Genomic DNA, 27,795 nt, shown 5'->3' on the forward strand with positions numbered 1-27,795 from the left:
GCTAGCGGGCCAGGCAGACATAGCCAAATAAGGACTTGTTTACTGCAAGGAGCGCTCACCGTTGGGAGGGTGGAAGGCGGAAACCAGCGCCATCTTTGAGGCGCGGCACGTCGCAGCTCTCTACAAGCCGTAAAGTCTCAGAGGGTGAAAACATTCTAGGCCTAGATTAAATAGTATGGAGTTTAGAAGCTTCCAGGACTAGGCAGACTAAAAGGCAGTAAGCCTTGGAGACCATAATTACACCAGGCAAATAAAAGTTACAATTACATGCACCCCTTTACTCCCAGCACTTGGGAGGCAGAGGCAGGTAGATCTCTTGAGTTTGAGACCAGCCTGGTCTACAGAGTGAGTTCCAGGCTCGCCAGGGCTGCACAAAGAAACCCTGTCTCAGGGAAAAAAAAATCTTTTGAAGTCGCTCATTGATGTGCAAGTACTGAACTTACCTTCTAAGCTGTTCACTGTTTTTTACAAACTTAACCTCTCTTCCTCCTTCTCCTCTCCCTTTTCATTCTCTCCATCCTCCTCCTTCTCTTGAAACAGTCTCACATACCCCAAGACAGCCTCAAACTTTCTATACTGCAGAGGATGACCTTGGACAACTGATCCCGGCCTGCACTCTGGAGCGCTGTGGATATCTGACAGGCTTGTGCTATCACAGAGTGGAGAATCAAAGCCCATGATAAGCAAGGACTGTACCAGCCGAGCCACCTCCCCAGCCAGCAGGAATCCCAGTTTTTGTAGAACACAGTTTTTAATTTAGTTCCTTTTCATTGACTTAAATTATGCACACTCGCCGAGTGTATGTTGAACCACCTTTGTCCGGCTCCCTTTGTTCTTCGAAGCAGATGGAAATGAGGTGGCAGACTGGGAAGGTTGCCATGGTGCTGTGGCTACAGGGATTTAACAGTAATCAAAAGAAGCTCCGGAGTCCCCTCCCCCACGATCCAGCACCGGTTTCTCACATTTCTTGTCCTTTGTGGCTAAACTGCCTGCTCCATGATTCCCACAGAAGCTCTTCTCTCTGCTTTCCCAGTGTTGAGGTTACCGGCATGTGCCACTCGGCCTGGTTTTATAGGGGGATTGAACTCAAGTCCTCACGGCTTGTGTGGCAAGCATATTACTTCTGTCTGAGCCATCACCCCAACCTTTCCATGCACTGTGGTAAATATATTATATATATATTATTATTATATTTACTTAAATCAATCCTATCCAATCATGAACTTCTGACAATTACATTTAAAGATCATCCTAGGAACGCCTGGAGGAGCGAGCAAATGACCTTCCGAAACTCCACTTCTTTTGTGAATCGGAGAGCCTGATGGAAGACAGGATGTGACTGAATGTTTGCAGCTCCATCCTTGACTTTAAACATTGTATTAGTTTTCCAGTAGTTACTTTTCTGTTGCCGTGAAAAAACACTAAAAAGTATCACATGGAAGAAAGGGTTTAGTTGCAGAGGGAGAGTCCCCTAATGGCCAGGGGGCACTGCAGCAAACGTCACATCCTCGACAAACAGGAAGCAGAGCAAAGAAACTGGGTCAAGGCTGGAAGCCCAGGGACTTCCTCCAACAAGGCCATACCCTTAGAGTTTTTATAACTTCCCTGAACAGTGCCAAAGCCAAAAGGCTTCACTTGCAGGGGACCAGGGTTCAACTACCTGAGCAGGTCAGAGACATTTATCATTCCAGCCACCACAAATATGTAAACTCCAACACTAGCCAAGCTCCCAAACTCCCGAGTGCTGGCTCTCCGTGGTGTGCTGAAACTGCTGTGCTGCTCAAAGGTTTCTGTTTCCTTAACCAGAGCTAATTCAACAGCTCTTCTCTTACTCAGCCAATAGGGTTCTTTTAGAAATAGCAGTTTGCCCTCTTGGAAACCTTGCAGTTTTGGTGTAAGTGGTATGGATATGTTATCTCTAAGGTCTGATAATTCCTACGTAAACGGACTGAAATAATAATAATCTCTCAGTAGTGTCTGGCATGAGGGTTTGTTTGTTTTATATTTGTTTATTTAGTGTGTGTGTGGTGGGGGAGAGGACACAGCAGAAGTCAGAGGACAATTTCAGGGAGTCAGTTCCTCTCTGCCATCTGGGTCCCAGGGCGCAAACTCAGTTTTCGGGTCTGGATGAAGAGTTCCATTACCTACTGAGTACCATCCCAGGTTCCGTGTCTTTCTTTGGGGCAGGATTTCATGTAGTCCAGGCTAGCTTGAACTAGTTTTCCTCCTGCCTCTACATCCCACATGCTTGGATTAGAGACATGAGCCCTTGCTTCAGGCTTACAAGGATATTTAGAAAAACATTTTTTCTTCATCTTCTTTTAGATTTAAAAACTGATTAAGAGTTGAACCCTGGAACTCTGGAAGAGCAGATAGTGACCTTAACCAGTGAGCCTGAACTTGAATTAAAAACGAAACACACCTATTTAATTAATATGGAGTATCATGTGTGTGCCACAGATATTAAGCTCAGAGAACAGCTTGTGGGCGTTGGTTTTCTCCTCTAACCATGTGGTCCAGCGATGGTCAGGCTTGGCGGCCAGCACCTTTACCAGCTGATTGTCCGGTAGCTCGCCCCTCCCTCGAACTTAAGAACTGATTATGGATGCACAGCAGCAATAAGATCAGAAAAGGCTGCAGGTCTTTTTCTTTTTTTTTTAAACCTTTCTTCTGTTTCTATGTACAACAAATTATTATTGTACGCTGTAAGAGATGTAGAGGTTCACCTGCGCTAAGCACCCCCCCCCCGCTTGTAAGATTGTCTCTGTATTTAGTATATTTAATAAAAGACCCCGCTGATGAGTCTTTTTTTTTTTTAATGTTTTCTGTATTTTTAGACTCGCAAGAGGGGCAGCACTCTTGCCTCTCTTGTTGCTAAGCAACAAACCGTACAGTTGCTAGGAGACGGACTAGCAAGGTTGCAGGGGCGGAGGGAGGGGATAATTCTTAATCCAGCCACCACCTTTCACTTCACCTGACTTTAGAGCTTCAGGCACAAGAGAAAATGTGTCAGATAAAGCGAGAGCCGGGTGGTCGGGTATTCAGGGGATGAAATACCGCAGCCAGTAAGGATTTGAGGGGAAGCACGGGTGGGAGAGGCACTTACGCAATTTGCTCGCATTAGTCATGGAAAAACCTTCAACTGCCCTGCTGAATTTGATCTTCTGCATGCATCTGCCTTTATCTGAAAGACAAATTAGAGAACAAACCCCAAGACGGAATCTTCCGGTTGGCCTTCCTAAATGCATACAGGAGAGTGGAAATCGGTAGTGATGTTCACAGAAGACTGGCAGTTACAAAAAAGTTTAGGATTATTTAAAAATCCCCAAGTCTGGAGGCTGTGGGTGCAGGCCCAGCTCAGTCCACAGCACCAGGTAAGCACAGGTAAAACAGACCCGGTGTTGGGCAGAGGGAGCTTGAAGCTTGCCTAGGAAACACACGGCTCAGAGAGAGAGAGAGAGAGAGAGAGAGAGAGAGAGAGAGAGAGAGAGAGATTTGTGGGGAAGCCTGAGGACCCACATTCCATCCCTGAGCCTCATATACAGGAGTAGTCTACCTTCTACATGAGCTGTGACATGTGTGCGTATGTAAAAAATATTAAAAATTAATAAAATGCCCGAGTCAGATACACAACCCCGTGTCCTTCTGCTTCTCCCTGACACTAATAAAATGAGGCAGAATTGAGAAGAAATTAGAATGTGTTCTTGACCAGATTTAGAAGGAAAATGGTCACACAGACTAGTGTGCATCTTTGCTGCTACACATAAACAAACAAACAAACAAACAAGTAAACAAATAAGTTCAAAATCTACTCTGGGGGCTGCAGAGATGTTCAGTGGTTAGAGCACTCGCTCGCTGCTTTCCAGAGGACCCCGAGTTCGGTTTCTAGTATCCACACCTGATGACTTACAACTCCATGGTCTCATGTCTTCTACCAACCCCCACGGATGCGCAAAAATACGTGGTATATACTCACACACGCATACGCATAAATCCAGGTAAAAATAAATGCTTGAAACGTGAAGTAAAGCTGGATGCTTTAACCTCAGCACTCAAAGGCAGAGGCAGCCGGCTCTACAGAGTGTAAGGGTCCCTGATCCATTGGAGAACGTAAACGTGGAGTGTTTTATTCTGCAGAAGTCCAGCTTGCTGGGGTCTCCCTATTACCAAGAGAGACCCTGGAAGTGTGCTTGCAGACCCAATGTAAAGCACCTTAGAATCCCGGGGTAGTGGACTTTGTGCTTGGACTCTGTCTTGCTCTATCTCTAAGGACATTCTATTACTGGGGCATGAGGGCTGGCTGGAAACTGCTGACCCATTGTCCTGTTTCTGGCCAGGCGGTGGGGCAGTTTCTGACTAGCTGCCTGAAGCCTGGATTTTTAGGCCTAGTGTCTTTAACTGCCAATTTGGAGCCTGTCGTGGAATCAGCCTTCTCAAGAGCAAATTCCAGGACAGCCCGAGCTACTTGAAGAAACCCTGCCTGGAAAAACCAAACAACAACAAAAAAAGCCAAACAAAACTAAATAGTGTAAGAAAATGCCTCCCGGGGCTGGGGATTTAGCTCAGTGGTAGAGCGCTTACCTAGGAAACGCAAGGCCCTGGGTTCGGTCCCCAGCTCCGAAAAAGAGAACCAAAAAAAAAAAAAAAAAAAAGAGAGAGAAGAAAATGCCTCCCTGCTCCCAGATACAAACAAATATGGAGTCCATTTCGTATTGGCCATTTCTGGGCAAAAAGACATGCCCTGGAGTGTGGTTGATAAACCCGGTGATACTCTATTGGGGAAAATTGATTTTCCCTTTGCCAGGGGGTATTAACTGTAAATAGCTTCTCGGTCACGGATGAGATCCGGTGTCCACTTCCCCTGCTCTGTGAGAGGACCCTGTGTAGCAGGAACCTGGGCAGGCCTGTGCATGCTGCCTCCTCCTCTGTGAATTCTCTGTGTGTCAGTCCCGCTGTGTCTGGAAGACAGTTTCCTTGCAGAAAGCCTTTGTGCTTTATCTCCGTTGTGTCTGAAATTAGAAACCCAGCGCCAGGCTTCCCAGGGTCCTGTGAAAGACTGAGTCTTTGGGGCTCTGTGGTAGCTCTTGCTGATGGTAGTAGTTACTGTTACCAGCAACCAGGAAGCTCCCAGGTTTTATTGCAAGGCACTCTGGAGCCTCTGTTTGCCTAAACCCCAAGCCAGTGCCAGGGGCACCGCAGATAAAGATCATCGCAAAACCTGCAGCTTCCATTATCCCCCAGTGATTTCAGGGCAAACCGTCTGTTTTGTGTTCAGAGAAAATCAGTCTGAAATGGTGGCTCCGGGAATGCAAGTTTTCACTGCTGAGCGGGAATGCAAGTTTTCACTGCTGAGCTCTAGAAAGATGTTCTGGAATAGATCCGTTACGATAAAGTGCATGTTCTGGTGTCGCCAGCTTTAAACGCATGTAAAGAATCTGAACACAGAGGCAGGGAAGTGACTCGGCAGGTAAAGGTCCTTGGCGCCAAATCGGATGGCCTCAGTTCAATCCCTGGAAGTAACCACAGGAAGGAGTTCTCTAACCTCCTCGAGCAACCGGTGTGCGACCGTGCACACATACACACACTAATGACAACATCGCTAATACTATAAATAAAACATTTTAATGGAGGAAAAAAGAGGGAACCGGTGTGTGTTGGGGATTTAGCTCAGTGGTAGAGCGCTTGTCTAGCAAGCGCAAGGCCCTGGGTTCGGTCCCCAGCTCCGAAAAAAAGAAAAAAAAAAAAACTTGAAAGAGGGAGATGGAAGGATTGTTGCAAATTCAAGGGCAGCCTGAGCTACATAGAGAGTACCAGGCTAGCCAGGACTGTTATGACTTAACCGGACCATATCATGAAACAAACAAACAAACAAACAAACAAACAAACAAGAAACTTAGACAAGAAATGGAGACAAGGATTTAAGCTGAGGGGTGATGGTGTGGTGCAATTAATCCTGGCACTCAGGAGGCAGAGGCAGGCCGATCTCTGTGAGTTTGAGGCCAGTCTGGTCTCCAGAGTGACTTCCAGGACAGTCAGGTGAAACCCTGTCAAAAAAAAGAAAGAAAAAAAGAAAGGAAGAAAGGAAGAAAGAAAGAAAGAAAGAAAGAAAGGAAAAGAGAAAAGAAAAAAGAAGGGGGGAGAGAAAGAGAGAGAGAGAGAGAGAGACCTCAACAGTTGAAAGGACTGAGAGGACCCGGGTTCAATTCCCAGCACTTACATGGCAGCTTACAACTGTCTGTAACTCAAGGATCTGACACCCTCACACAGACATACATGCAGGCAAAACACCAATGTACAGAAGAGAAAAACTAAAAATATAGGTAAAATAAAAGTAAAATATTTATAGAATTAATTGATTTATTTATTAATTAAATTGTGACATCTAGTCCGGGGAGTGAGTTCAATAATTGCTGCCAAGTCTAAGTAAGGTTTGTCCCTAGAACCCAAGGGGTAGATGGAAAGAACTGACCCCTGCTTTTTTGACCTCCACACACAAAATAAATAAATAAATAAAAGGTACAACAATTGACATATGCCAGCCCAGTTATGGACATTATTTTCTATTTTGTTTTATTTTAGTTTGTGTGTATGGGTGTTTTGCCTGCCGTATATTTATAGACCACATGGTACCGGTGTCCAGGATGTCCAGGAGATGATCTGAAATACTTTAGAACTAGAGTTACATATTGTTGTGAACACCATGCGGGCACCTGAACCCAGGTCCTCTGGAAGAGCGGCCCACGATCTTAACCCCTGAGCCATTTTTCCAGCGCCAGTCAGCAAACATTTCTTAAGTAATTACTATCTACCAGTCTCTGTGCCAGGCATCTTTCCCTGTAGCCCAGGAGGCCTTAGATGTGTGATCTTTTTATCTCAGTTGTCTGGACATGCTTTGTAATTTCTGTTTGGTGTGTGTTTTATTTAAAATAGTCTTTCTGTATATCCAGGTTGGCCTGGAACTCGTTCTGTAGAGTAGGCTGGCTTTGAACTCGAAGATGCATCTGGCTCTGCCTCCAGAGGGATGTGATTAAAGGCTGGAACCACCAGCTTAAAGGGATTTTAAAAAAAATATTTCAGTGTTTGCCTGGGTGTCTGTGTGTTCGCCCTGTGCCCACGGAAGACAGAAGAAACACTGCATCCCCTAAAATAGGAGCTAGGACGATTGTAGGCCTCCATCCCAGTGCCGGGTATAAAATCCAGGTCCACTGCAAGACCTGTCTGTCTAGTAATAGCGCCCCCCACCCCCCCTAGATACCACCTTTAAGATTTACACTTGTTTACTGGGGGAGAGGTTCCCCATGTTACAGGCACAGAGGGACCCCTGTAGGGAGTCAGTTTTCTCCCAGGGATTGAATTCAAGTCTGTCAGGCTTGTCGAGAGGTGACTTTTCCTGAGTCATCTCAGTGACTAATAGTTTTTCATCCTAAATTCACTGTAGAATCTGGCACTTGACACAGCCTGTAATCCCAGCCCTCGGGCAATGGAGGTAGATTGGCCAACACTCATCCTAAGCCACATCCTGAGTTTAAGGCCAGCCTGAGCTACTTGAGACCTTACCTAAGTGTGAGCTGGAGAGACTTCCAGCTGGCAAAGGGGCAGCCGCAAAAAGCCCGAAGACCTGGGTTTGGATGCCCGATGCGTACAGAAGAGCTGGTGTGGCAGATCCAGTCTGTAAGCCCAGCACTGGAGGGTTAGAGACTAATGCTCCTTGGTCAGCTAGCTTAGCCAAATCCACCAAAACTCACCAGATTCAGTGAGAGATCCTGTCTCCAGAACAAAACAAACCAAAACAAACAAAAACACCAGGGGCGACAATAGCGAAAACTCTAAATATAGTAAATAAAGAAATAAACTCATAAAGAGATTTGCACTTAGGGCTAAGGACAGAGCTCCTTTGGTAGAATGCTTGCCTGGTGTGCATGAGGCACTGCGCGCGCGCGCGCGCGCGCACACACACACACACACACACACACACACACACACACACACACACACACACCGTGTGCATGTATGTGTGCGTGTAAGGACAGTAACAGGACCAAGGCCCTGTGTACCTATAATCCAAGTCACCTAGGCTGAGGAGGAAAGGCCGGCAGTTCGAGACTGGTCTTTGACAATTCAGTAAGAATTCATCTGTTTATTTTCAGGGATCTAGTTCTCTCTCTCCACCATGTGGGCTCTGGGCGTGGAACCCAGATCATTGGGGTTCGTGCAGAACAAATGCCTTTACCCCATGAGCCACCTCACCTGCCCTTGGCTTGGTTTTGCTTTTGGTCAGGCTGGCTTCACATGCTCCAGATGTCTGATCTTCCAATTTCCTCCTCCAATTTGCTGACATTATAGACAGTTGTCCGTGTGCCCGGCTAGCAACCTCTCTTTACAGGGGCCAAGCCAACTCTCTTTGCTGATACTCACTCTAACCCTCTCATGGCCTCTTTCCCTACCAGCGGAATGTGAGAGGGGAAAACCCCTACTTGTGTTTTGTTTTGTTTTTTAAGGCCCCAGGACACATGCTGCTTGTGTGAACTCTGTGACCAACCAGCTGAAATGACTCACTTTTGCAGAATTCAACAGACACCTTTGCCTGGAACGTTGGCTGCTGTAGAAAACGTCCTGCTTGACCTCATTCTGCAGATCGCTGGGAAGTAGGATTATGTTCCTCTCAGACCGTAACTAGAGGCCTGGAGTTCCAGGGGGTTTCCTGTCAGCAATGCTGGTACTACTTGGACTACAATTCTAGCTGACTGTTTTCTTTCTTTCTTTCTTTCTTTCTTTCTTTCTTTCTTTCTTTCTTTCTTTCTCTCCCTCTTTCTTTTTTTCCTTCTTTCTTAAGATTTTATTTATTTCATGAAGAGGACATCAGATCCCATTACAGATGGTTGTGAGCCACCATGTGGTTGCTGGGAATTGAACTCAGGACCTCTGGAAGAGCAGTCGGTGCTCTTTTTTTTTTTCGGAGCTGGGGACCGAACCCAGGGCCTTGTGCTTCCTAGGCAAGCGCTCTACCACTGAGCTAAATCCCCAACCCCGCAGTTGGTGCTCTTAACCGCTGAGCCATTTCTCCAGCCCGACTGTTTTCTTTCTCTCTCTCTCTTTCTTTCTTTCTTTCTTTCTTTCTTTCTTTCTTTCTCTCTCTCTCTCTCTTTCTTTCTTTTCTATTTTTTGGAGCTGGGGACCGAACCCAGGGCCTTGTGCTTGGTAGGCAAGTGCTCTACCACTGAGCTAAATCCCCAACACCCCCCCCAACTGTTTTCTTGATTGCTCAAATAGGAACTGTTTTACACTTCTTTTAGTGCTGAGCTGGCACTCCCTGACAGTCTAGTCCTTTTGGGGACATTGTTAGAGTCTCTGAGGCCAGCTACAGCCAGGCAAGTCACTGCCAGTGACCTTTATGTGTCATTGTACCAGTCAAGGGCCTTCCCTTCTGCTCAGGGAACGAGCCCTTCTTTCCTCTACTGAACTCCCTCTCCACACACACGGGGCGATCATTTAGGCTGGACAGCAATTAGCATACTGTATAGAAGGCTGGTGGCCTCAAAACCTGAAGGGGCTGGAACTACACTCCAAACGGTGTTGGTTGGGAAGGACGGAAAGGAACAGTTTTTTGGTGGGCTTTTAAAAGGCGTTTTCTAAAGCAGCAGGAGTGGTTCTTTTTCCATCCTGGGGTGAGGGACAGGGGCGAAGCTCTCCCAGAAAACAGGTGCAGAGGAGAAGCCGTTACTGGAAGCACAAAGAGCAGCTTAATGTTGGGAGGGAGGCTGGATGGGTGCCAGGAGACATCCCAGGAGAGGGTACTGCCAAGCAACGGGCACACAGAGAGCTGACGGAGCCTTCTTCTAAACGCTGACCGCTGGCTCCGAGAGGTTCTATCAGAGCACTGCATCGGAAAGCTCCGTAGGCTTTAAAATAATCATGGAGACTCTGGAGCAGCCCGAAGTCTGGGAGTCTAAGAAGCAAGTAGGGAGATGGCGAATCCATCAGCTCTCAGTGGAATGGCTCTTCGGCTCCACACGGCCAGACATTCAGTGTCGCCGCCTTGTCTGTGCCTTTGAAATGGCCACTTTCAATCTAAGTGTCTCCTAAATGCTTCCCAGACACTTCTTGGGGGAGGAGGGGAACGTATAAAGAACACACCATTTTAGCCAGCCAGCATAGGGTTAACTGTGCTTCTGTACAGGCAGAACTGAAAGTCAGAGGCTAGAGGCTAAGGCGGGTGGGCAGACAGGACAGGGAAGGGGGGTAACTGGGAAGGGGGGGTTATCATTTGAGACGTAAACAAATGGGATGATTAATTAAGAGAGAGAGGGGGTTGGTGGGGAGAAAGAGGGTGAGTTTGGGATGTTTCCTAACCATCAGCGGTCGTCTGACTAGTGGGGACTCTTAGGCCAGAAAAGCAAAATCCAGAGAGGCAGAACCCAGTGTGGACAGAGCCAGGCCTTTTGGCTCTTCAGCTGGCAGCACACACCCACTCCAGCGTTTGAAGAGGTTTGGGCAAAGGAAACCACAGAGCAGGTGGTGCAGTGACTCAGACCGATGTCTCGCCCGTCCCAAAGCAACACAGCAATTCTGTTTTTCACTCACCTCTTAGTTTTTAATCTGTCCTTCTCAAATGTGGTATTGTAGTGTACTAGACAGTGGATGTAGGCACTGGGGGGGACAATGGGGGGAGCATCCTACAGACATTCTTTGAACAGTTAACTTTCCGCCTCCTTTCACGATAGGCTGCAATCTGTCTGCACAGGCTTGATGACCTTCTAGGCAGTGTCAGCTACCGCAGTAACCTATTCCTGCCGCACAGCACTGGTTTCTCTTCTCCATAGCAACCGAATCCCAAGGCTCTTTACTAGGATGCAATCCAGGGACCACAGGAGACACGAAGCAAAGCGTCAGCTCCTCAAGCTGGTTGATGCCTGAATAAGTAATAAGGAGAGGGCTGTGGTAATTGGTATGATATAAAAATGTAATAACAGGATGTGTCTAGAGCTTGGCTGTGGGCCTTTAATTACCTTCTCGTCACCTTTATTACTGTCTTCTGCTCTCCTAGATACACAGTCCCCTCAGCCGCCAGGCAGTCGCTGGGGGGGACTTGTTCGTTCTTTGAGAACAACCGATCAAAAGGAGACAACCAGTCAAATGGGAACTTTTTCTTTATTTTATTTTATTTTTTTCTCGGAGCTGGGGACCGAATCCAGGGCCTTGTGCTTGCTAGGCAAGCGCTCAACCACTGAGCTAAATCCCCAACCCCCAAATGGGAACTTTTTATACAAATGTTTGTTTGTTTGTTATGTGTTTGTTTGGTATCTTAGGGTTTCTGTTGCTGCAGTGAACCACCGTGACCAAGAAGCAAGTTGGGGAGGAAAGGGTTTATTCAGCTTACACTTCCACATTGCTGTTCATCACCAAAGGAAGTCAGGACTGGAACTCAAGCAGGTCAGGAAGCAGGAGCTGATGCAGAGGCCATGGAGGGGTGTTACTTACTGGCTTGCTTCCCCTGGCTTGATCAGCCTGCTCTCTTATAGAACCCAAGACCACCAGCCCAGGGACGGCTCCACCCACAATAGGTTGAGCCCTTTCACCTTGATCACTAATTGAGAAAATGTCCTACCCATAATGGGTTGAGCCCTCTCACCTTGATCACTAATTGAGAAAATGTCCTACAGTTAGATCTCATGGTGGCATTTCCTCAACAGAGGCTCCTTACTCTCCGATGACTCTTACTTGTGTCAAGTTGTCACATAAAACCAGCCAGTACGGGGTTGGAGATTTACCTCAGTGGTAGAGCGCTTGCCTAGCAAGCGCAAGGCCCTGGGTTTGGTCCCCAGTTCCAAAAAAAAAAAAAAAAAAAAAAAAGGAAAAAAAATAGCAGCCGAAGGATTCTTTAAGTGTGCTCCATGTCTGTAAGGCGCCGCACGCCATCCACGTGAAGTAGGCACTTCACGGTTTTTTTCTACGTTTCCATTTTTTGTTTGTTTTGTTTTAAAACAGAGTCTTACCACATAACCCAGGCTGGCCCGAAATTTTTATTTCTGGGTTAATTTTGGGTATTAGGACATAGACGAGAGAAGGTGAGCCATTTTCTTGATGGCATAAGATAGCTCTGTGAAACAGCCCGGATTGGAGAATATAGTCAAATTCTAGAACTTCTGACTGAAAGAAATATAAATTATGGTCCATACACTGGATAAATCCAGTTGAAGGGAACATGATTAGTGTGTACTTTTAGCAGCCTGGTGAATTACACAACACACACATTATAATTAAGTGCCAAGCGCTTCAGGAGTCTGGAGGTTGAGAGGGCAGGGACTAGCAAGCGAGATCTTATGAAGAATGATCTTGGAGCTGAGCATTGGATGATCTCTCAGATGTGCATGAGGAAAGGAACGAGGAGGACCTTGTCCTAGAGGGTGAAACAGCCATCTTGCCCACAGCTGAGTGCAGCTGATGGGACTGGCCGGACCAGCTTTGAAGGCCTTTAAAGTAAGGCAGAGTTTAAGCTTACAGCTTAACAAGAATACAGTCATTAAAGGCCCTAGATCAGTCGAGCAGCACAACAAAAGGGTGTTTAAAGAGGATGTGTTTGGTTGCTAGTTTTGGTGGCTCAGATCTGTAATCCTAGCACTCAAGAGGCTGACCCAAGAGGATTGCTTCGAATTTAAGGCCAGCCAGAGCCGCAGGATGAGGTAAAGGAAAGGCCCCCGAAGAGGTGACACACAAGCTGGGCTCTGATACAATTGGCCTTCTTAGCAAGAGCCGTCATCCTGGCAAAGGCTCGGAGTCGGGTGTGAGAGAGGATACTCATTCCAGGCTGAGCCCAGGAAGAGCAATGTGTTGATGAGGCTTGGGAAGAGGAGAAAAGCTACAGAATATAGGGTTCAGGGAGCGGGCCCAGCCTGACAGGGCTGATGTCAGAGACACATTGAGGAACGAAGTAAATGGAAAAGAGAAGTATTTATTTATTTATTTATTTATTTATTTATTTATTTATTTATTTATTTATTTATTTATTGCAGTGTGTGTGTGTGTGTGTGTGTGTGTGTGTAGAGGTTAGAGGATAACTGTATGTTGTAACCATCCATTCTGGGTTCAAGTTTGTCAGCGCACCACACTGCACCTGCCAATATTTGTGGTGCTGCCGACCTGTGCGTGCTAGAGTAGCGTTTACCTCCGGAAGTACAAGTCTCTCACTTTTTAGTTAAAGCCAGGCACGATGGTACAGTTCTATCCTCCCCTCATTTTGGAGGTAGTGGCAAGAGGAACATAGCGAATGTGTGGCCAGCCTGGTCTACTATTAAGTTCCAGGCCAGGTATGCACAAGACTGACTCTTGTTTCAAAAGACAAAACAAGGGCTGGGGATTTAGCTCAGTGGTAGAGCGCTTACCTAGGAAGCGCAAGGCCCTGGGTTCGGTCCCCAGCTCCGAAAAAAAAAAAAAGAACCAAAAAAAAAAAAAAAAAAAAAAAGACAAAACAAAAATGTTGGCAGCATAGCTGAGCACGTGACGTGACGTCTGGGCACGTGACGTCTGGGCACGTGGCGTCTGGGCTCGTGGCGTCTGGCACCGTGGCATTTGTTAACTTCCAAGCTGCTTGGTAGACAGAGAGAGGGGAAGAGTCATTTGAGCTTAGATGTTCACAGACATCGTAAACAACGCAGTAAGACCCTCATCTAAAGAAGAAAAAGAAAGAAGAAATGTATTTATATTGGCAGTGGTCTCTGTCAGTCTTTGCCTTCAGGCTTGTTTCTTCCTGTCGGGGCCCCTACCATCGGAATCGACGGTCCACCTTACCATCGGAATGTTCTAAAATGTACTTTGGAGGGGCCAGCAAGACGGCTCATCAGATAAAGGCTCTTGCCTGATGACCCAAGTTCATTCTCTAGGACCCCCAGACTGCAGGAGAGAACTGACTTCCTCGGGTTGTTCCGTGCCCTCCATGTGCTGTGGCAAGCCACGTACAAATAAACAAGTATGATAACTAGGGCCTCAAGAGGGGGCTCTTCCAGAAGACCTGGGTTTGGTTCCCAGCACCCAAACTGCAGCTCTCAACTCTCTAACTCAAAGCCTCTTCCTTCTTTCCTTAAAAAGATATGTATTTATTTTTACGTGTATGGGTGTTTTGCCTGCATGCATGTCTATCCACCATGTACATATTGTGCCCAGGGGATGTCAGACCTCTCAGAACTGGAGTTGCCTTGTGGGTTTAGTGCCCAGCCCCCACATAATGGTTCATATCAGTTCATAACTCCCGACCCAGGGATCTGACCCTCCCTTCTGGCTTCCTCAGGATTTGGATGTACAAATAGTTCGCATATGTACATGAAGGCAAACACTCATCTGCATGAATTAAAATTTAAAAGAACCTATGTCCAGGTGTAGTGGCGCAGGCCTTTAATCCCAGTACTTGGGAGACAGAGGCAGGGGGATCTCTGTGAGTTCGAGGTCAACTTTGTCTGGTTTATAGAGCTCTGTAGTGAAAACCTGTTTGGAGAAAAGAACAAAACACCCACCCCAATCCCTAAATCAACAAACAACCACAGTTTGGATCATGTCACTTCCTTGCTGAATTATAGACCTTACCAACCCAGACTCCTTTGTCTCTTTTGTATTTCACTGAGCTTCCCCCCCCCACCCCCCCAGCAGCTGAGGACCAAACCCAGGGCCTTGAGCTTGCTAGGCAAGCGCTCTACCACTGAGCTAAATCCCCGACCCGGAGCTCCCCTCTTCTTGAGGCTGCTTCTTTAAACTATGCATTAAAACTTGCCCCTGGGGCTGGAGAGATGACTCAGTAGTGGTTGAGAGCACTGACTGCTCTTCCAGAGGTCCTGAGTTCAATTCCCAGCAACCACATGGTGGCTCACAGCCGTCTGTAATGAGATCAGATTACAGATTACTGATCGCATACATAAAATAAAGAAATCTTTAAAAAAAAAACTTTCCTCTTACAGGTTCATAGTCTGTCTCCTTGTCTGTCTCTGTCTCTTCTCTGTCTGTCTGTCCCTCTCTAGCATACAGCTTAGGCTGGCCTTACTATGGTAGGTAATGTTAGCTTTTTCTTTTTCTTTTCTTTCTTTTTTTAAAAAATAAAGTCTCTTTTTTTATTTTACTTTATGTCTGTGAGTATGCTGTTGCTATCCTCAGACACACCAGAAGAGGGCATCAGATCTCATTATAGATGGTTGTGAATCACCATGTGGTTGTTGGGATTTGAACTCAGGACCTCTGGAAGAACAGTCACTGCTCGTAATCGCTGAGCATCTCTCCAGCCCCTCTTTTTGCTCTTTTGATATAGGGTCTCACTATGTAACTCTGGCTAGCCTGGAACTCACTCTAGACCAGCCTGGTCTAGAACTCACAGAGATCCACTACCTCTGTCTCAAAAGTGCAGGGATTACATATGGTGCCATTCCCTAGCAATTTCCCCCAACACATACTTCCTGGTTTTTTGTTTGTCTGTTTGTTTGTTTGTGGCTGTTCTTTGGTGACAGGGTCTCATGTAGCCCAGGCTAGCTTCAAACTTTCTATATAGTTAAGGATCATCTTAAAAGGACAGCTTCTAGATTGCAGGCATGGATTCCCAAGCTAGGCTACATGGCCGATCCTCAGCTACAAGCCCTGAGTTTGCACCCAACCACTCCCTGGAGGCTTGGGAGGGAGTAACATTTATTTCTCACAGCTTGGCTACAGTATCACCTCTCCTGTGATTTTTTTTTTTTTTTTTTTTTGGTTCTTTTTTTCGGAGCTGGGGACCGAACCCAGGGCCTTGTGCTTCCTAGGCAAGCGCTCTACCACTGAGCTAAATCCCCAACCCCTCTCCTGTGATTTTTATATAATCACTTGAACCTCCAGCAAGGGAAATTCACCACTCCTCCCTTCCATCCTGGTCCCGTAGTGGGGGTTCCTCTGCACAGAAGAAGCGTCTCCTCCCCCGGCTCCTTCACAAGCTCCACTCCACTCAGTGATTCACATCTTCTCTGGAGTCAGTGTTTGGGGGGCTGAGAGCTCAGTGGTTATGTGCTTTAAAAGACCTTTGAGTAGGTGAATGGACTCGGTGATTGGGCTACATCCTTGCCTGGTAAGCGGCCTGTCTCAAGAACTTTCTAAAAGTCTGGCTTACAGTTCTTCAGGCCAAGGTCACAGCCAGGGCCACTCCCAAGCCTGTGGTCCCTAAGTGTCCATTGCTATTTGATGAGTCAGCATCTGCTGTAAGAGCGCTCTCAGGAAGAGTCTAGTTCTGGCGATCCTCTCCTGCACTGAGAATTCCTTCTGCGAGGGAAGAGTGGTTTTCCTGACCAGTGTGGTTTATTATCAAGGATGGGGAGAGGGGTGTCAATGAGGGGGCTATGCCAGGACCAAAGAATCAGCAGGTTCCTGTTCAGGGTCAGGGGTTATTGGCTGTTAGTGAATACCTCTGTGCTTGTCAGTTGTCAGATCCACTGTTTTCTGTCTGCTTTCTAACCTCCCAAACAAAGCTATGAGGTTAGATGACCTCATATAGATAGATTTGAATGAGCTCATATATCCGAATACAGTCATCTAAACTAATATGTAACGTGTGTGTGTGTGTGTGTGTGTGTGTAGCTCAGAGACAACATGTGGGACACTAGGTCTTTCCCCCCATCAGGTAGGCTCTGGGCATGGAACTTAGATCTTAGAGAGAAGCAGCCTTACCCACTGAGCCCTTCGACTGTTCTTAGACTAGATGACCTCTAAGGTCACTTTCAGTAACCATTTCAAGGCATAACTCTTTTTTTCTTTTTAATGCTCATACCCTGGTATATTTTTAGAATTTATTTATTTATTTGTTTGCTTACTTATTATAAATACACTTAAGATGTCTTCAGACACACCAGAAGAGGGCATGGGATCTCATTACAGATGGCTGTGAGCCACCATGTGGTTGCTAGGATTTGAACTCAGGACCTCTGGAAGAGCAGTCAGTGCTCTTAACCGCTGAGCCATCTCTCCAGCCCATGAATGTAATTTTAAAATAAAGAAAAATAGACTGGTGGAGGCAGAGGCAGGATGATTTCCACAAATTTAGATCCAATCTGGTCTATATAGCAAGTTCCAAGACAGCCAAGGCTATATGGTTAGACTGGGTACCCTGGGCAGAACAGTAGGAAGAGTGCTTGGCTAGCGTGTACAATCCCTAGGTTAGACTTCCATTGCTGAACCAGAGATATAGGAGGCCCTGAAGAAACAAAGAAAGGAAGGAAGGGAAGAAGGGGGGGAGGGGAGGGGAGGAGAGGGGAAGGAGAGAGAGTGTGTATACCTAATCCCCCTTTCTGAGGCTTGCAGAAAAAACAAAGGTCACAGTGTTACAGACAAAGATTACAGTGTTACAGACAAAGGTAACAGTGTTACAAAGGTTACAGTGTTAATATGAACAATATAGGGTATCACTTAACAATACTCCCATAACCTACACAGGTGATCCCCTTTCAGTATTGAGGGTAAGAAAACTCAGACTGCCAGGAGCTTTTACTGAAAGAGCAGAGCTTTAACCGACAGGCAAAGAAAGACTGAGAAAGAGAGAAAGAAAAAAAGAAAGAAAAAAAACCCGACAGACTGAAAGCTGCTGGTATGTATTTCTATCATCTGTTGACTAGGACGAGGGGCTCCAGTCCCACGGGCACAATGACAAGGTCGGCCCCCATCTCTTCTCTGTGTTCTTGGCAACAGCCAGTCAAACCAGAAAGAACAATCTGTCAAATCTAATTAGAGTAGAAGAAAGTGAACAATGGATGCCCAGTTCTGAACTGATAGCCCTGGTTAATGACGGGAGGACCTCAGAAGGACAAGGGAGGGTGTATTTCCTGTGCTTGGAAACGGGTCCTTCAGATCAATCCTTTTCTTCAGAGTGTAAAGCGTCTCTAACTGGATTCTTATCTACCTCACCATAAATCTTCAGGTCGCTTTGCTTTTTAAAATTGTGACACTGTGTGCATGCTGTTGACCATGGGGCTGCGTGTATGCTGTTGCTAATGGGGCTGTGTGCATGCTGTTAATGTCATGAGTGGGTTCTTATTTCTTTTCTTTTCTTTTCTTTTTTTTTTTTGGAGCTGGGGACCGAACCCAGGGCCTTGTGCTTGCTAGACAAGCGCTCTACCACTGAGCTAAATCCCCAACCCCAGGTTCTTATTTCTTATTTTTTTTTCTTTTTTTTTTTTTTTTTTTTTCCGGGGCTGGGGACTGAACCCAGGACCTTGCGCTTCCTAGGTAAGCGCTCTACCACAGAGCCAAATCCCCAACCCCTCTTATTTCTTTTTTTGTGTGTGTTAAGTTATACCAATGACATTAGCATTTCTCGGGGTTGGGGATTTAGCTCAGTGGAAGAGCGATTGCCTAGTAAGCACAAGGCCCTGGGTTCGGTCCCCAGCTGGGGTGGGGGGGGCAAAGACATTAGCATTTCTCTATCTTTGAAATCCTCTTAATACAAGGCTTATGATTTCATTGCTGAAATTTCACAAGCGTCTGAAGTTTTATTAGGGTCATAAATAACCCTGTAAGATTAAGGTGCAGATGTAACCCTTACACACTGTAAGCTGCCAAACTATTTACGTTTTTTTTTTTTTTTTTCTTCTTCTTCTTCATTTTTTTTTTTTTTTCCGGAGCTGGGGACCGAACTCAGGGCCTTGTGCTTGCTAGGCAAGCGCTCTTCCACTGAGCTAAATCCCCAACCCCCTATTTACGTTTTTGATTTGTATTTTAAACGGCCTCTCCGATCTGGGTGATTGATCTAACATATCGAAAAACGGATTTCACAGGGAAGAGAGATGTATTTTTTTTCATTCGGTTAAATATATTTCTTAAAAATTAATAGATGAACCAGATTATTGTTGCTTAAAAAGATACATTTGTACAATGTAAAGTTTCAAATCAGTGAAGACTGTCTGTCAAGCTATTATATCAGATTCCAATGCTTTATTCATTTAACTTGGCATCGTGTGGGCATTTAGTCATGAACAAATGTTCTCAGGGTGGACATTTGGGTATCTTACAAAGATAAAATTAAAAATCAGGTGAGGGTGAAGGACTGGGGTGGGGCAAGAGAGAGCAGCCAGGCGGGGACCCACAAGTTCCAGTGGCCTGAGCGATTGTCCATTTAATCCTCACAGCACTTTCAGGAACCTGTTTCTTTCTATTCTCTCAACTCAGTAGATAAGGAAATTAGTTCAACAACACAAAGGAACAGAGTCAGGCCTCCCCCAGTCCGGGCTGGTCCCGTTCCAAGAGCCACACTTGAGAACCTTTCCGATTGACTTAAGAAACATTAAATATTAAAAACCATTGAATTCACGATGAGACGTTAAGCCGAGCCAACATCTATCTGTCTCTATGGACACAGACGGTGGCTTTAGCCTGGTGTGTTCACGCCACTCCCATTACAGCTCGTGGTTAATCTTCTATTTTCTTTTCAAAAAATGTTTATTAGATTTTTTTTATTCTGATCTATTTTCTGACAGCGTCTTTGCCCGCCCCACCCAGTCCTTTGTCCCCTTCCTCTCACACACCCATTACGTTAATAAACCTTGCAAAATATCACTACTCTCTCACCGCGAGCCCGGCCCCCGCCCAGAGAACCAAGATTCCCCACATTTCTCCTTCGGTCATCATGGATGTATGTGTATAAGTGTGTCATTGTTCTGTGTGACTTTTAAAAACAGAAACGGCGCCATGCTGTATTTTCTGTTTGAAGAGCCCTTTTCCTACCCGTGCCCTACCGAGCTCCTTTTAAATGTTTCCGCCTCTTCCTCCCAGCTGTTGTGCGGCCAGCTTCAGAACCGCTTTCGCTTGTTTTCACTCTTGAAATGACTTCATGGCACAAGTCAACAACATCTAACTGGGTTTGTATTCACGGGGCGTGTTGAAAACAGGCATCCGCGTTATGGCTGACTGGAGTGTTACTAACAACACAGAGGAAAGGGAAGTAGCAGGCGGCCGGTATCTGCACTGTGAGCTCAAAGAGAGTCCCAGCGCAGGCGCGCTTTGTTCTCGCCATTATCGTCAGCCCCCTGCCTCCGGGTAGTTAACCCACACTCTCTGGTCTTTTATTCGTTTCACTTGAGGTAGTAGTGACCGACTCACGATGACAATGTTGTAAAGACGAAGTGAGGTAGCATAGGGATCGATGGCAAACCTGGTGTACTGAGTGCTTTCACTTCTCAGGGGGGCGGGGCTGGTCTTTCAGAGGAAGCACTTAACTGAGGCTCAAAGAAGGGCTCATGAATGGCGCTATGGGTGTGGTCGGCAGCCTTGAAGCTCCTGGAGGACAGAAATGATGATGCCCACCTGTGATCCAAATCCTTGGTAGAGTGAAGAAGCCAGCCTGTCCGATACCGGGAGACCCTGTCCAAAACCAAACCAAACAGAAACAACAGCAACCACAAAACTAAATTAGAGGCCCTGGAGAACGGCAGCTGGGACCACTGTTGAGGAGCTTGTGGTGTTTCTTGTGTGACGTCTGTTACATATAAAATAGGGTAATCGTAATGTCTGATTTGTTCCAAGTGCCCCGTCCTAAAATCCTCACAGCAGCACTCGTGTCGCGGCCTGCGTTTCTAAATGAGATAATCTGTGAATGGAAAGCACTTAGTATATTTTGGGCATAAATGATGTATGGGGTATTGTACTATGCTGACAGTGTGGTATAAACGTGGGATTAGCCGACATTCACTGTCTAATGCTTTTCTTAGTTGTTTTATTTCTTTTTGAGATGACCTCAAGGAGTTGGGGTGGGGTGCCGCGCGGGGGAGGGTATCCTGTCTTTGAACTCTTGAATTTCCTACTTCTGCCTCCTGAGTGCTGGGGTTACAAGCTTACGCCATCACACCGGACTAGTGCAGCACACCTGATTAATTCCCTGGATGAATTCCCCGGATACCCTCTGCATGTCACCACCTGTGACTTTTAATAATTTTTTTCAGATTATGAAAATTTTTTATCAACCTTTTTCTTTAACTGAGAAGGTAAAGATAAGCCTGTGACATCGGCTTATTGTTCTAGCTGGGGCTCGAATCCGAAAGGGGAGCCTCCGGAGAGTCTCTGGGAGGAGGGCTGAGAGGAGGGCTGGAGCAGCTGCAGGCAGCTTGTCTCCTGCTGCTTAGCTCTCTCAGAAGCACTGGAGCACGCAAATATTCCATTGTTGTGGGCACAGCGCAAGCGGATATCTAGCAGGCAGATGAAACTTGGTAGGAACTAAAACTCACAGGAGCAATGAGCCGGCATACGTAGGAAAGGAGCCTGATTTGGGGGGTGTGGGGGAAGTCCAAGTAATAAACCTGAGTCGTTTTAAAAATGTCTGCCTGGGGTTGGGGATTTAGCTCAGTGGTAGAGTGCTTGCCTAGCAAGCGCAAGGCCCTGGGTTCGGTCCCCAGCTCCGGAAAAAAAAAAAAAAAAAGTCTGCCTATCCCTCTCAGCTCAGAGAGATTTCTCTAACCCACAGAACCTGTTTTTAGGGTGTGTGTGTGTGTGTGTGTGTGTGTGTGTGTGTGTGTGTGTGTGAACTCATCCCAGCCAGCCCCAAACTGAAATTCCAATTCAACAAAAAAAGACGACTTCAGCTGTCAAGAGCTGGAGCCACATGTGAATTTTGGTCTGAGTCAGGCAGCAGATGGGCCAAGTGTTCCGGGGAATGTGACAGAGCCCGAGGCCTGAGCCAAGCCCCTTTGCCTTAATTCCAGGCTTAGCTCAGAGAGAAACAATTCGGAATGGCTTTCTTTTAAAGGGACAATGTTAAAATATTCTTTTGGTTTTGTGTGTTATTTATTGACTTGGGGTATTAGGGGTTGAAGTCTGTAGCATGCACTGCAAAAGCTCTACCTTTTTTTTTTTCTATTGTTTCTTTGACAGGGTTTTTACCTTGTAACCAGGGTGGCCTTGAACATGACACCCTACTGCTTTGGCGACCAGAGTGCTAAGTGTGCCCCACCATGCCCAGGTTAGATTACTTTTATAAGAAAACCAACTAATTATGTGAAAACAGTGTGCTAAAAAAAGCCCCCTTTTTACACTGAAAGAGATTTCTCTTCTTCCTTCTCCTTTCTAGCCTGGGCCCCCCAGAAAGGATTTCTTTGTGTAGCCCTGGCTGTTCCTAAACCCACAGAGAGTCATTGTCTCTGCCTCCTGACACTGAAGAGATTTCTTAGCAGACAAATTTCTCTGATGGTGTGTGATAAGTTAATTCTCTGCTGCTTGTGAACTGAGCCAGTTCAAGCCAGATTAGGTTATACTGAAGGCAGGTTTATTAGGGGGAACTCGCTGGCCCCAAGCACTAAAGCCAGGGGAGTTGCCAAGGGGAGAGAAGGGGGAGAGGGAGAAGGAAAGAGAGAAAGAGAGAGAGCACAAAATGTTTGGACTATATAGGGAAGAGTCCTTGGGGAAGGGCAGCCCAACCCCTGGGCTGGAAAGTTTAGGGTTGGGGGCAGGGTATGCCAGGTAGGGACTGAGGAATGCTGGGAGAACCTGGAGGGCTGGTCTACTTTGGTATGTAAAATATGCAGCTCAGTGCCTTGTCTTGGGGTCTGAAACCGAACAGTGTATAGTTGTTGAGTTAAGCAGTTGGACACTAGCAACACCACTGTTATAAGGTGCATAGGTTGATAAACCATTGCCTCAGTCCCTCTATATTCCAAAGAAACTGGTAAAAGAAAGTACATTTAATAATAGTTTGGCCAAAACAGAGAGACTTCTCTCCTCCCCATGTTACAGGTTAGCAGAAAAAAAAAACGGGCCTCACATCTACATGCCTTACACATGTTAGCTTTCTGTCTAGGCTCTGCCCCAGTTATCTGGTTACAGCAGTTATGCCTGTCACTATAAAAGGGGCCGCTTGCCCCCTCTTGCTCTCTTACCCTCTTTCTCCCCTTTGTCCCTTCTCTCCCCATTCCCTTCCCCACCCCCGAACTCCTACATGCTCATAGCCGGCTTCTACTACTTTTCTCTCTCTCTCTCTCTTTCTCTGCCCCTACTACCCTTTCAACCCCCCTCCCCGTGCCCTGAATGAATTCTCTTCTATACTATACGGGTCGTGTGGCTGGTCTCTCAGGGCAAGGGATGACTCAGCATGAGCCCGCAGGTTAGCAGAAACCCTTCCCCAACACCTCACCACACCTCCATAGAACATATCCCCCTCTCTTTATCTTTTTATCAACACATCACCACAGCCCTGCAGTGATACAAGAACTTACGATCTGAGAATGGATTCTTTTTAGAGTTAAAAAACAACATCAACAACAAACCAAGGCGGACCAGTTATAAGTTTCAGCAGCTCCAGGGTGGGCCGAAAGGAAACTAATAACAATAAAAAGCCCATGTCGTTTGTGTCAGGTCGGACATGGGGAACAAGGAGCCACGTGGTGCTCTGGAGACTTTAGAGAAAGGAGGGAAACGCAGGGGGGGTGTGGGGGGCAGTGTGAAGCAAAACGTGCTTAGAAAAGAGAAGAGCAGGAGAAGTTACGTTTTTCTGAATAATTCAGAATAGTACCTGGCTGTGGTTCCACAGCCCTGCAAGCTGCTGCACTAGGGGTGGATTCTGGGAAGAAAATATAGTGTCTCATTAAAGAACTGTTAAATTACGATGTGAGTCTCTTTATCATGGTCTAAGGAGGCCTAGTGATGGCCCCTTGGCTAAAAGACAGACTCCACCTAACTGAAAGATTGAGCCTCTGTGTTAGCATTCTGTCTAAGCTCCATCCCCACAGCTACCTGGCAACAGCCAGGTATGCTCCGCCCCAGTTGCCTGGCAACAGCCAGGTATGCCTGACTCTATATAAGGGGCTACTTGGCCACTCCTCTTGCCCTCTTCCCCTTCATCCCTTCTCTCTCCATCCTCCCCTCCCCTCTTCCCTCCACGTGCCCATGGCCGGCCTCCTTGCTTCTCCCCTTTTCTACTCTTCTTCTCTCTTTAAGCCTTTCCACATGGAATCATGTTGGTTTGGGGTGCTTTGTCCGAATGTGGGCCTAGGTCAGATATTTCACCAGCTCTTTGCTCTAACACCCACCTCTTACACAAACAATAGCAGTAAATACAATTTAAAAAAATGCAAAGAGGGGTTGGGGATTTAGCTCAGTGGTAGAGAAGGCCCTGGGTTCAGTCCTTAGCTGGGGGGGGGGGGGGAGGCAAAGATCGTTTGTTTTGAAAGAGAAAATGACCGGTGTTTCAGTGCCACACCCAGTCCGCACTGCAGACTTCTTCCCAGTGTAACAGTTTTTTCCTCCGAGGTTACCTCAGGCTCTGCACACTGAGTTTGCAAATGAAAAAACGGCAAAGGGTGGGATGGCCGAAGAGAGGGAGGGCTCTGGCGACTCTTTCCCGATTCAGCTTCAGTTTAGGATCTGGACCGAGTTGCCTCTTCCTGAGGGTGGTCTTTGTGTTTTATTTCATTCTGAGGAGAAAGGACTCACTTATGAGATTTTGCTTGGAAGCTCAGATCAAAAATTTTAAAAGATGGGAGTGTTGCTGACTTAGAGTGCAATAACTGAAGGAGAAAAGCAAAACTCAGCAGGTTAGAATTCTAAATATAGCTGGACCTTGCTTTTCACAGTTCTGGGCTCCGGAAGATTCAAGGCTCAGATAGTAGGGGCGAGGAATTTATTTTGCCACCTCCTCCTAAGAGAGGGAAGCAGCTGGTGGAAGAGGGGGAGGAACAGGTGAGAAGCCGGGAGGGGGAGGAAGAGAGAGAGAGAGCATTCTCTATAACAAAAAGCCCATTCCCCTTTCCTCCTCAGAAGTGCTTGGCTTTGTGAGACCTGCCTTTCTCTGCGGAGTGTCTCCACGGGAGGCTTCAGCCGTGCCTTTGGCTCTATAGTCCTTGACCGAGGGAGATGTAAGCCTGCATTGTATTAACTTTTTCTGCTTCTCTGCTTGCATATCTTCTGGCTGAAGGACACTTACGTACAGTACTGGGAGGCATTCTCCTCCTCCCTCTCTGCAGATAAACAAATCTCAAACATCTTCCAGGATCTGCCTGATTCACTAAAACTTACTAAATACCCCCCTTTGTGCTCAAAACAAAGAACCCCTAGTGCTCATCTGGTTGGATCCGGATTGTGAGGGCTTGGAGCCCAGGCACCTATGGGACCTACTAACCCAGCTTTCTTTCTCTTGCTATTGAGCTCCTAATTCAGGTTTTTCTGGCACTGCTGTTGTGAACAAGAGCCTATAGTTAATGCTTACCGATGGGCTGCGCCGAGAATCTCAGTCTTCAGGTCAAACAGGGACCCAGGAAATAGCATTCCTTTTACATCTCCTGCAGTGAACTTTCATACACTGGGCGTGGAGATACATGCCTTTCATCTCCAGAGGCAGGAGGATAAAGCTCTATGGATTAAATGCCATCCAGTGTTACTTGATAAGACCTCTCTCAAATAAACAAAAATCATCTAAATATATACATGGTGCATTTTGATTATTGTTATTGCCCAGTTTCTCTGTTTCCCTCCCACCTCTAGAACCTCCTACTGGTTCTGTTTTGTTCCCCGCTGAGCTAGCCAGGGCTCCTTTGTGACCACAGACCGTTTGCTACCGCATGGATACAGGATGAAGACAATGCCTGTCCCTCCCAGAGTCCCATCAGAGGGGTTCGGAGTTTAGGTCGGAAGTGTGGCCACGAGGGCCTTCCGGGATCTCTGATAGATCTCTGACAGCCATCTGCATAATTTCAGGGGCAAGTGTGCTATGAAATCGCCCATCTGTGGGTCTTCATTCTCTTAACAAGAAGTCAGACAAAGTTACGAAAGATTCTTAAGCAATCGCTGTGAGTGGAAGGGACTAAGGAAGACCTAATCACTGAATAATGAGAACGCAGGGTTGTCCATGAGACAGCACCTGCTGCCTAATGAGAGGCAGCACAGTAAGAGCTGCCTTAGCATCATCCTGCTGGCTTCCCGGCAACCAGGCAGGCTGAAGAGCAGATAGCGATCCGTCATCTTTCTGCCGGCTTCAGCCATAGGAGGAAAAGGTGGTACCACAATCCTCTCTTCCAGTGGATGACGACGACGTGTTCTAAGGAGATGGGTGCAGAGGCTCTTGCCAAATGAGGGGAGAGAAAACGGAAGTGGGGAGAGGAGGCGGGACTCCAGAAACCTCACTGCAATCTTCCTAGAATAAAATTATCAGGCAGAAATGACTAGCGCATCTACCTTTAAAACGCAACCCCCTGCTCATATTTAAAGCCTGCCTTATAGCCTCTTTAATAATTGGCAAGTCCCTTTGAGACAGGATAAAATAAAAGTGCACCCCTATTAGGTTCTGTTTTCCATTCTCCACTAGAGTGGTCTAAAGTGACAACGTTATACAAATCAAATTCACCCCTTTTAGCTTTAGGAACCATTAAAACCGCTAAAAAACCCTCAGGGAGATTGTCTTCCCTGACTATAGCAGGCATCGAACCTTCTCGTCCCGGCAGAGGGACGGCTCAAGCTATGTCCCTGGCTCCTAAAGTCCTTGTGAGCTCTCTGGAATGTGCAGGGTCCACGCCCTGCGGGCCCAGCTCTCTGTCGCCTTTGACCAGCAGGCGGCGCTGTCCCGGCGCTGCGGCCACCGCCCGGCTTCCTCCGTGGCCATTTCCGTCGCAGCGGATGAGCTCACCGCCGCCACGCCTTGGAAGTCACCCTGGGCGATTGCTTAGGTTTTTGGACCTCCATGGCTCATTTTTAAGTAACATTTTTTTTCTTGCTTTTAACGTTTCATACATTTACACGCCGTGCATTGATCATAGCCCAGAATTCGATCGCTGCGCTGTATCCTCAACGCCATCGAGCTCCCGTGGCAATTTCTACTGTTTGAAAACGTGGGCAGGCCAAAGGGCTCAGTGGAGAAAAGCGCTTGCAGTTCAGGTCCTGCTCACTGAGAGTAATCCTGGAACACACTTGGAAACCACGACACCGCAATCAGTGGTGCTTTGCCCTGCACACGTGTTCCCACTCAAATACTTAGGACTGGAGCGACGGCTCGGTAGTAAAGAGCGCGTACTGATCTCGGAGAGGACGAGGTCCGGCTCCATAGCCCCCACATTCTCGCTGCTCACAACTGCCTGTTACTCCAGTTCTAAGAGATCGGGTGACTTCAAACCTCTATGCAGGTGGTGCACATAAACTCACACAGCTACATGTGGTACGTGTACATGAAGATAATAAATAAATCCTCTTTTCTTTTTACAAAAGTGGGAAGCCTAATGAACAAATATTCCTTAAATTTTTTTTAATATTCCTTAAAAAAAAACCTGCATTTTTTTTGTTTTAGTCGACTTTTTTAAAGACCTCAACTTTAATTCCACCAATTCTTATAAAAAGGGCCTCTGACACGACAAAGGAGGCTTTATATGATGAAAAGGAAGATATCTCTTTTAACTCTTGGGTTTTTTTTTTTCCCCAGTCTTCTGCAAGCATGGCGTACACAAGAACTGGAGAAAATTCAGCTGTGGCGCCATCTGCTGGACACTGATATGCCGAAAGAACTTGCAGGTCGAACTTGTAAGGCGTCGCGGTTATCAGTGAAAACCTTGCTTTTTTGCCCAGGAAATAGCTCCAAGGTAACATTTACACGCTGTCTGCTCATCCAAAAACAAATTAATAATAATAACAATAACAACAACAACAACAACAATAATAAATTTATCCGGGAAGTTGTAGCGCATGCTTTTAATTCTAGTACTTCGGAGTTTGAGGCTAGCCTGGTCTAAAAGTGAGTTCTAGGACAGCTAAGGCTACACAGATAAACGCTGTCTTCAAAATACAAAACAAAAACAACCCCTATGAAACCGGCCCTTTGCTAGAAAAATGGATTGGGATTGACGC

The 27,795-nt window shown here is 46.6% G+C and overlaps 1 protein-coding gene and 1 long non-coding RNA gene across 8 annotated transcripts in view; one reads left to right on the forward strand and one right to left on the reverse strand.

Moving 5' to 3' along the window:
* Tuba1c (tubulin, alpha 1C) overlaps positions 1–27,795 on the forward strand; it is a 441,616-nt gene that overhangs the window by 370,272 nt on the left and 43,549 nt on the right. The gene's annotated exons all lie outside the window — the stretch shown is intronic.
* Positions 18,905–27,504, reverse strand: LOC120093830 (uncharacterized). 3 transcript variants are annotated; one of them, XR_010053087.1, is made up of 3 exons: positions 25,514–27,504; positions 25,175–25,318; positions 18,905–24,383 (listed from the first exon to the last, which is right to left on the reverse strand). It is a non-coding gene; the product is annotated as an uncharacterized LOC120093830 (long non-coding RNA). The 3 variants fall into 3 exon arrangements; XR_005487585.2 differs by having other exon boundaries at positions 18,905–20,346; positions 25,175–27,504; XR_005487584.2 differs by having other exon boundaries at positions 25,175–27,504.

Source organism: Rattus norvegicus, chromosome 7 (genome assembly GCF_036323735.1).
Source record: "Rattus norvegicus strain BN/NHsdMcwi chromosome 7, GRCr8, whole genome shotgun sequence".
NCBI classification, from domain to species: Eukaryota; Metazoa; Chordata; class Mammalia; order Rodentia; family Muridae; genus Rattus; species Rattus norvegicus.